The sequence below is a fragment of the Dunckerocampus dactyliophorus genome, chromosome 15, assembly GCF_027744805.1.
Source record: "Dunckerocampus dactyliophorus isolate RoL2022-P2 chromosome 15, RoL_Ddac_1.1, whole genome shotgun sequence".
Taxonomy (NCBI): domain Eukaryota; kingdom Metazoa; phylum Chordata; class Actinopteri; order Syngnathiformes; family Syngnathidae; genus Dunckerocampus; species Dunckerocampus dactyliophorus.
Window position 1 is genome coordinate 25,660,212 of NC_072833.1, and position 9,563 is coordinate 25,669,774.

Below are 9,563 nucleotides of genomic sequence, written 5' to 3' on the forward strand. Positions count from 1 at the left end.
CCACACTACTTGCGACTCATCCAGGGCCGTTTTGGCTGGTGAAGAGCGATCCTTGATGTATGCCTGTGAATATTTTCAGTCATCCAGCATGAAGTGATGAAGCCTGCACGGATGAGAGGTCAAACGTCTTCTAAGACAACCTGAGCAGTCCAGTTTCGATCGATTGAATGCCCTGAGAAGTATTTTCCTTGATGTTAGCGCTGAGTACATTTTACTGAAAGCGTTTTTGGCTATAGCTATTCGACATTTTCTTTCTTTTTCACATGATCACTCCATTGATATAGTGTGTCCAAAATATTTGGTTTCCTCAACTTGTTCAGTATTTTCACCATATGCAGTATATTTCTGTGAATTATGGGCATTGTGATGTTCTTCCTTGTAACATGCATGGCCTTGGTCTTTTTGGATCAATTTTCATTCTGTATAATTTTGTCTTATCATGGTATGTCGACTCAGCTCAGCTGGCCTGGAAGTCAATCTATCTACATGCAGTGTTAAGGTAACGTAATGTAAGCTAATGTCTTAATTTTTGGGGCATTACTGCTGCCTAGTGGCCAGACTACTACATATCACTCTTATTTCCATATGTTTTGGCTCATAATAGACCATAGTCTACCACCAAACAGCCATCAGTGATGCATTCATTCATTTCTGAAAAAACGTGACATAGCGAGGGAGTGATAATGGAACTGTGATATAGCGAGGGGCGACTACATATTTAATACGCATTTCAGGGGAAAAGCTATTATTTCTAGGAGAATAAAGTCATACTATAATGTAAATGTATACTTCCTGTTTAGGATGTTAAGTTACATTAAAGACAAACAATGAACTCCTTCTTGCGCACCATGACAACTTTCTTAAGAGGAAGTGAACTTGTAATTGTACAAAAACAAAACAAAAAAAAGCAAAGGTGCCACTGCGCCTTTAAGGAGACAGAAGCACGGTATATCACCTGTCAGGTGTCTCGGTCAAACCTGTAAGACTTGACGGACTCGCCTGTTCCAGCAGCAATTTCAGCTGGTGAAGAGCGAGCGTCAAGTCAACACAGAGCGAAGAGATTTGAAACGACAGAGTCTCTTCTGAAAGCAAAGGGTAAGACCATGATTCCTTTTTGGCCTCCTCTCCTTACGGGCCTTCCTTGCTTTCACTAACGGTTGAGGTGATGGAATTTCATGACTTATCTTTGACGCCACGCATAGTTTTGAAAACAGGTGCACTTAAAACGCTGCTGTACCCTGTGGGATGCCAGCAATCTCGTTTCATGTGGAATAATGTGCAAGATGGCACATATAAGATGTTATTTCCCTATCCGGGTTATCCTTTAATATCCAATCGTGGCTGCCGGGGGTGGTTGGGAAACGTTCATCAGTGTGGAAGAATGGCATCAAATCAAGACAACTTCACTCAGTAACGTCTTTGTGCTTCGTCCTAAAATGTTAATGCGTCGCAGATCAGCTGAAAAGCCTCACGGGAAAGCTCCGTTCTCTTTTATTTGGCTTGAATTCCAGTCCTGCCGTCCATGTGTGATGTGTTCTCTAGGAGCAGGAAGTGTCTGAGCAGAAAGTGGTGACGCAACCAAACAGACACTCCTGAGTGAACGCAGCACTTTTCAACACACGCAAAACAAAACAACAGGCGGACATCTTGGATACTGGAAACCATACCTCTCACATACCTACCAAAAAATAGGTAATTACCTCCGTCAAGTGCAGTGTAAAGCGTTGTTTGTTTGTTGTTTGCCAGCGTTTATGTTTGTTTGTTTGTTTGTGTTCAATATAACTTGACAAGTTCTGAATCGATTTGTATGAAATTTTCAGGAATTGTCAGAAATGGGATATGGAAGAACTGATTACATTTTGGGGCCGATCCATATCACCGTCGGGATCCAGGATTTTTTTTCATTAGCACTTGCAAAAAATAATACAGTACGAATTTCCAACAGGTTCTACAGAATATCAAAGAATCATCCAAAAAAATGAAGTATTATTATTTTGGTGTGAATTACAATAGGGGGAGACTATGGCACTAGTCTCTCTAGTTACTCATAAAATTTGTAATTAATTAATAAATTAATTATTAATTGGTTCCAGACCGGACTGTGATAAGTGAATTTCCACCAACTAGGATTGCTTGTTTAAAAATTTTATATTTTGGGAGTTAGAGCATAAAAAACTTGTTTGCCACCTTTTTAACATTATCAGAGCCCCCTACAGTACACATGATATAACACCCCTATATCCACCTTTACACTCCTCTTACCAAATATAGTAGACTTAATAAGAGAAAATAAGACATGTTAGACATAAATAAGACATAACGAAGTCACGCCGTTACCATTGGGAGAGTTCTTTTTTTTTTCTGGACAGCGTAATGGTTATTGTCTCATCTAAGTAACATTAGTGGCACCGAGTGACCAGTGTTGAATACTACATATCATCACAATGCCTTTGAATTCATCTTCTGAATGCCTTATATTTGGATTTTACTTCATTTACTGTAGACATTTTAATGCTTGAAAATGCTTCATTTAGGCCATCCATACATTTTCTATGCAGCTTGTCCTCACTAGGGGTTGCATGCTAGAGCCTATCCCAGCTGACTTTGGGTGAGAGGCGGGCTACACCCTGGACTGGTTACAGGGCACATACAGACAAACAATCATTCACACTCACATTCATACCTATGGACCATTTAGAGTCTCCAATTAACCTAACATGCATGCTTCTGGAATGTGGGAGGAAACCCACGCACACATGGGAGAACATGCAAACTCCAACGAAGATTCGAACCCAGATATTCCCAAGCTCCTGGTTGTGTGGCCAACATGCTAACCACTAGATCGTCATGCCAGATTTAGGCCACAAATGTATCCAATTTCATTCAATATGCATATTTTTTTTCACTAATAATAGGCAGTAGTCAACCACAAAACTGTGATAGAGTGAAGATGCGAAATTTGAAGGAATTATGACTGTAGGATGTATTGATATTTACTTTGAAATTATCTACATGCAGACCTATTATTATAAATCATTACTGTTGTGAGTACATTTTAAAAAGTCATGTTTAAGCTTCAAAAACACTTGAATTTGAGATAAACCTGTGTTAAAGCGGTAGAAGGAGGGGTTATTGTTTCTTTTTCTCGACAAAGAACACAAACAAGCATAACGACTTCCAGACAAGTGACACATTTCAATTATTTCTCGATTATCAAACACAATTTGGTTGATGGCGTAATTTCACCCGGTTTGAAGCGATGAAGTAAGATGGCCAACTCGAATCGGACTACGTATGTGTACATTTGCAACACAACGATGCTGCAAACGCCAGGAAAGTACTCTGAAGTGCTTGAAACTGCAATTTAGCACTGATTTATATCAACACAAGCAAGACAGTGAGGTTTGTGACACAGGTTGAAGGATCAAACTTGTGTTATCTTTATTTCCAACAAAGATGTATAAGAGCCACACTTTAACATAAATACATTTCAATAAAAAATACTAGGGCTGTCAAATGATTGAAAATTTTAAACAAATTAATCACAGTTTTTAAATTAATTCATCATGATTAATCACCATTTGTTATTATCTGAGAAATATGCCATTTTTTGCTGTATTTTATGCACAGAAAGATAAATGACAGGACAGTATTATAAATATGTGTATGTATTAACAGCTCCAAATGAACTGAACGTTTAAATCACTCTAAAAGATAGCACACATGTCTGAAAATCTATTTGCCTCACACTAGTCACTTTTATAGAAGCAGAACATCTGAATCACACTTTAACCGTGTTATTATGAGCCATGAAGTATCATTCAAAGACACCATGTAACTGTTTGTTTGATTCTATTGTGGGGGCGCTATTTTGGGGACGCCGTCTGCCATCACAGCATAGGCTTGACATGATGAGCATGCGTCAAACACAAAATTCCTACCTATTTCAAACCAGTAAATACCCTGAGACAAAAATGAGTGCATCCTAAAGACAAGGCTCCAAACCCAAAACAGAGCAATGTGGTCTATTCCATCCACTGTAAAGATGAGGAATGCAAAGAGCACTACATTGGGGAAACTAAGCAAATGCTCCAAGAAAGGCTTTATCAACATCGCAGGGACAATTCTAGTGGTCCTCAATCAGCAGTACATCTACACCTTAAAGCAACCAATCACTCTTTTCAGGACAGCGAGGTAAAGATTTTGGCCAAAGAAAACAGATGGTTTGAAAGAGGAGTAAAGGAAGCTATTTTTGTCAAACAACAGAACCCATCATTGAATCGGAATGGTGGTTTGAGGTTTAATTTGGACCCTGTGTTCAGCAGGTTACTAAGACCAAAACCCACAGCTCTTAGTCTTGCAAATGAGGTGAAGGCAGGGCCGAGCCAGAACAATAGATGCTAACGAGCCAGTATCAGAGTCGTTCATACCCAACTCAGGGAGCGACTTCCCTTTTATCGGAGGTGCTAATGGCGGGAGAGGATTAGACCTACTCCGCCCAGGCTTAGTGTAAGGAACCAATAGGAGGAGGGTGTTGGCACACCAATTCCGCCCACTCTTACTGTATTTAAGGCCTAGGCTACCAGCACTTGTTAGTTCGCTGACGAAGCTCTTCAGATGAGGAGTGAAACGTCCGACACCTTCTTCACAGAAGTACAGATGACGTCTCAAGCAGCCTTTTCCTCGATGGACAACTCCTGTACGACTGAGCGCCTACACAGACGTATATTTTAAATAACAAATTCGATACAGTTCTAGACAGTACTTCTCATTTTATTTTTTCTCATTTTTCAAAAATTGTTTTTTTTAAGCATATTGTTGTCCTTAGTCTAATGTTTGTCTACAAAAACAGCTTTAAGTTGCAAAAAAAGATGGACGGTGGATGTTCTGCCAGTAAAAGGTTTATAATTCCTGTTATTCCCAGTGAAAGATGCCGAAATTACCCATTTCCTGCCCTGCTCTTTGTGTTGCAGGATCTTTCCGTTGGTCTTGCTGCTGAATACCAAGTCATGGGCCACAGCGATGGTGAGGGCAGGGCCAAAATGAGTCACAACGAGTATCCGGATCCCCCCCCACCTTATCAGGGTCTGCCCCAAGCGTACATGTATCAGCCCCAAGTGGTACAGGTTCCACCTCAAATGGTACAGGTTCCACCCCAAATGGTACAGGTTCCACCCCAAATGGTACAGGTTCCACCCCAAATGGTACAGGTTCCACCCCAAATGGTACAGGTTCCACCGCAAGTGTATCAGAGCACACCCCAAGTGTATCAGCCTCAAGTGTATCAGAGCCAGCCTCAAGCGTACCAGAGCCAGCCTGAAGTGCACCAGAGCCAGCCTCAGAGGCACCAGGACAGCAAGACTAGGACCTCTGAGAGAAAAAGCAAGTGCCCAAAATGTTGCTTGAAGACTCGCGATTGCCTGATGAGCGCCGAGTGCGGCAGAGCACTCCAAATCTCCAGCGTGGTTGCCTCCTGCGCATTGTGCCTGCGTTTTTTAATTTGTACGTCTCGCAACACCATCGCTTACTAAACACTTGTGAGAATGTTGTTTTTTGGTCATTATTTCTTTTTTTCCACCACAGAATCTCCAATCAGAAACAGATTACTTGGCCAGGCTGACTCCCAGTGCCGTCCAACATCCTGCCAGGAAGACATCTTGTGCTTTTCTTCTCATCTGGGAAAAATGAGGGTGAAAAAAAACATCAATTGAACTCCAAACACGGTTATCTGTGAATACATGCTAGCTCGCACCTTAAGGAATGAATGACGCTTGTGTTGTGTGTTTAAAGCAAAGGTTCTTCAGAATGTATAATTGTTTTACTGTCTTAAAGATGTGAGATGATGTTATCATGAGCTGTGGATTATACTAAAGAATTAAAAATAAGACATTTGGTGAACTTGTGTATCAACTGAAATTGAAAATGGAAATGACCTGTTTTACACTTTAGAAGGGAGAGGCTCCCAGTAAAAATGAGTGCCATTGGTCCGCGGCCTTCATTAATACCGACTCCCCATGCACACAAACGGGCCAGCTCTATAGTGGGGCAAGAGGGGGAGGGCAACGCCCCCCTTTACCCTACCAAATCAAAATTTTACAAAATTTTCCACGGCTCCTAACCCCCTATCGTCGCACCATGGACCAAGCATACACGGTACACAAGAGAAAGAGGAACTTGGTGATCTTGGCCCAAGGGAAGTTGTGAGCATTTTTACAAAGCGAAACAGGAGACTTTTGTTGTAGAGTGGAGTTATGCGGAGAGTGAAGTGGAGAAAGAACAGGGAGGTGGAGAGGAAGGAGATTTGCGTTATGTTACCAATAAATACATGAAAAATTAATATCAAAAAGAAGAAAAAGAAGAAAGCTGCAAAATGTTCTGCTTTGTGTCTGTTGTGCAACTTGTGTTGTATAACTGTTCATAATAAGAGTTATAAAATGTTGGTTTGGATTTTTTTTTCTCATAAGACTACCTTTCAGTTTTGTAAATATTTATTATAGTGAACTCTCACGTTATTTGACGGCTAGCCCATCCAGTTAAGATCAATGCTAGTTGTTGGTTGTTAAAATCTCAAGATATTTGATTTTACTTTTTATTTTTCAGTTTCCGTCCTGAAGGAATAACCGGGTGCTCCGGTTTCCTCCCACATTCCAAAAACATGCATGTTAGCTTCATTGGAGACTCTAAATGGTCCATAGGTATGAATGTGTTTGTCTATATGTGCCCTGCCATTGGCTGGCCACCAGTCCAGGGTGTACCCCATCTCTCGCCCAAAGTCAGCTGGGATAGACTCCAGCATACCCGCGACCCTAGTGAGGATAAGTGGCATAGAAGATGGATGGATCGATGGATGTCCCCAGCTGTTATGTTTGAGAAGTTTTCTTCTGCGGTGCACCTTAATGGAATTTTACTGCCCCCTGTTGGTGCCCCTTATAATAGAATGACAACTGAATATACGTCTCGTCATTAAATTTCAGCAAATAATCTATGAATTCAAGACTTCCCTCTCCCCAAATACTTTATCCAGCTCATCCCAGCCGTTCCCAGGCCAGGTGGGAGACATATTCTGTCTAACATGCAACATGTCCTGGCTTTTCCCCAAGGACTCCTACCGGTCGGAAGTGCCCTGAAAACCTCCCCAGGGAGGTGTCTGGGCGGCATCCTCACCAGATGCCCGAGCCACCTCATCTGGGAAGTAGCAGTGGTTCTACTCCCAGTTTCTCCCGGATGACAGAGCTTCTCACCTAATCTCTGAGCCCAGCAACCCTATGGAGAAAACTCATTTCGGCCACTTGTACCTGAAGAAAGGGGAGACACTTGGCCTGCCGCTGGCCATCAGCTGCCTTTGGAGTACCACACCGACTTCTTCAGCTCGATGGAATCCACCAACGGGTTCTGGGATAATCTCCACGAAAGGGAACCAACCACTCCATGGCTACAGCTGTCTCGACAATGGAGGCACGGAACTTGGCCTACTCAATGTCCACTGCCTTCCTCGGGGCAGCACTCCCGGAGATGGGAGTTGAAACTCCTTCAGACAGGAGGCTCAGTCAGACCCTCAGAATATGTTTGGGTCTGTCAGGTCTGACCTGCATCCTCCCCCACCATCGGAGCCAACTCACCACCAGGTGGTGTTCAGTTGATAGCTCCGCCCGTCTCGTCACCCCAATTCCATCAACAATTCCAATTAGTTGTTCCCCTAAAATCAACGTTCAGTTCCTATTGAAAGACAGCGTCCAATCAATCATAACAATTAATCACGGGATTAATAATTCAGCCTGCGTTTATGTGTTAAAGCCTGATTGCATTTTCCCCAGCACTTGTTGCCGTGTGCGACCCGCTAATGACTTAGCTGCTGAATTTATGCAGACGAGTCATAAAAATAGACAAAATGAAAAGTTCAGTAGGGTTCTTGCTTGGGACCACAATGAGTGGAAGATTGAGTGTCTTGTCTAGTGTGCGTGACGAGACTGTAATTTCTTATTTCATTGGTCAGTGGGGCTGTGTATGAGTGCACCCACCCTGCAAACTCTGCCTAGCAACAATTAAGTGGCCAATGAGACCCAGAAACGGCAACGCTTGAGATTCCATTCATCTATTCTGTTGCTGCAGATGTGAGTAAGCAGACACTTGAATTGTGTCATGAAATTTTATAGCACATACAGTGAAAAAAAATCATTATACACAACAATGAAGTTTTAAGAATGTCAAAGGACATTCAAAAGCCATCATTTCATCAGAATAAAGTTGTATTTTTTTAAGAATATACACACATTTTTAAAAATCATACTATGTTTTTTTTCTTAAAACAAAGTTGTATTAGTACTGGAAAAAATGTTATAATCTCACAAGAATAAAGTTGTATTTCCTAAGGAAGTTTTTTTTTTCTTTCAGGAAAGAACATAAAAACAAAATTAAAGAAAAAAATAAGTCACATAAAGAAAGCACGTCAATGGGGTAATTTATTTAATTAATTACATGCATATTTCTTGTGTAATTAACACATACGCATCATGGCAAGCCACAACTCTCGGTTATGACGACAGACGGCGTCACAATGCAGCTCCCCACAGAGTCTTTTATGACGTTATTCTGACCTGAACACATCAACAGCAGTGCAATTCCAACAACATACATACAGTGGTGTGAAAAAGTGTTTGCTCCCTTCCTGTTTTGTTATTTTTTTTGCATGTTTGTCACACTTGTTTGTGTTTGAGATCATCAAACAAATGTAAATATTAGTCATTGACAACACAACTGAACATAAAATGCAGTTTTTAAATAAAACGTTTTATTATTAAGGGATAAAAAAATCCAAAGCTACATGTCCCTGTGTGAAAAAGGGATTGCCCCCTAAAGCTAATAAGTGTTGGCCCCCCTTAGCAGCAACAACTGCAATCAAGCGTTTGTGATAACTTGCAATGAGTTTCTTACAGCGCTGGGGAGGAATTTTGGCCTTCTCTTCTTTGCAGAATTGTTGTCATTCAGTCACATTGGAGGCTTTTCCAGCATGAAGCGCCTTTTTAAGGTCATGCCACAGCATCTCAATAGGATTCAGGTCAGGACTTGGACTAGGCCACTCCGAAGTCTTCAGCCATTCAGTGGTGGACTTGCTGGTGTGTTTTGGATCATTGTCCTGCAGTATAACCCAAGTTGGTTTCAGCTTGAGGTCAACAACTGTTGGAACTGGACTTGAATTAACCAGCAATATAATTATCACTCATACAGGTATATCGTAGTAGTGTTAAAGTGTGTTTGCCCTTTAGAATTGTCTGTCATTTTGTCTGTTGACTCCAAGGCTGCAGTCGCAGATTAACCGATGTCCTTCAAGGCTGTGCTGGAATGTGCTTCATAACACACATGTATTAAATATAACCAGCCACAGACACACACACATAGACAAGACAAGTACAGTTTGTGCAACTGCTTGCTCACCCTATCCTTCAGAGTTGCACAACCTTGTAGATAGGGAATGCCCAAATAAAAGAGAGAGCTCGGAGAGCGTATTCAGAGCGGTGTGGGAATGTAACTGGTGCGTTCCTCCGTTCTCCTCGCGAGTAAAAAGA

At 41.6% G+C, this 9,563-nt stretch overlaps 1 long non-coding RNA gene across 2 annotated transcripts; it reads left to right on the forward strand.

Moving 5' to 3' along the window:
* Nucleotides 1–950: 950 nt before the first annotated feature.
* Nucleotides 951–9,563, forward strand: LOC129168538 (uncharacterized). 2 transcript variants are annotated; one of them, XR_008566274.1, is made up of 4 exons: nt 951–1,095; nt 4,974–5,147; nt 5,190–5,502; nt 5,584–9,563. It is a non-coding gene; the product is annotated as an uncharacterized LOC129168538 (long non-coding RNA). The 2 variants fall into 2 exon arrangements; XR_008566273.1 differs by having other exon boundaries at nt 4,974–5,502.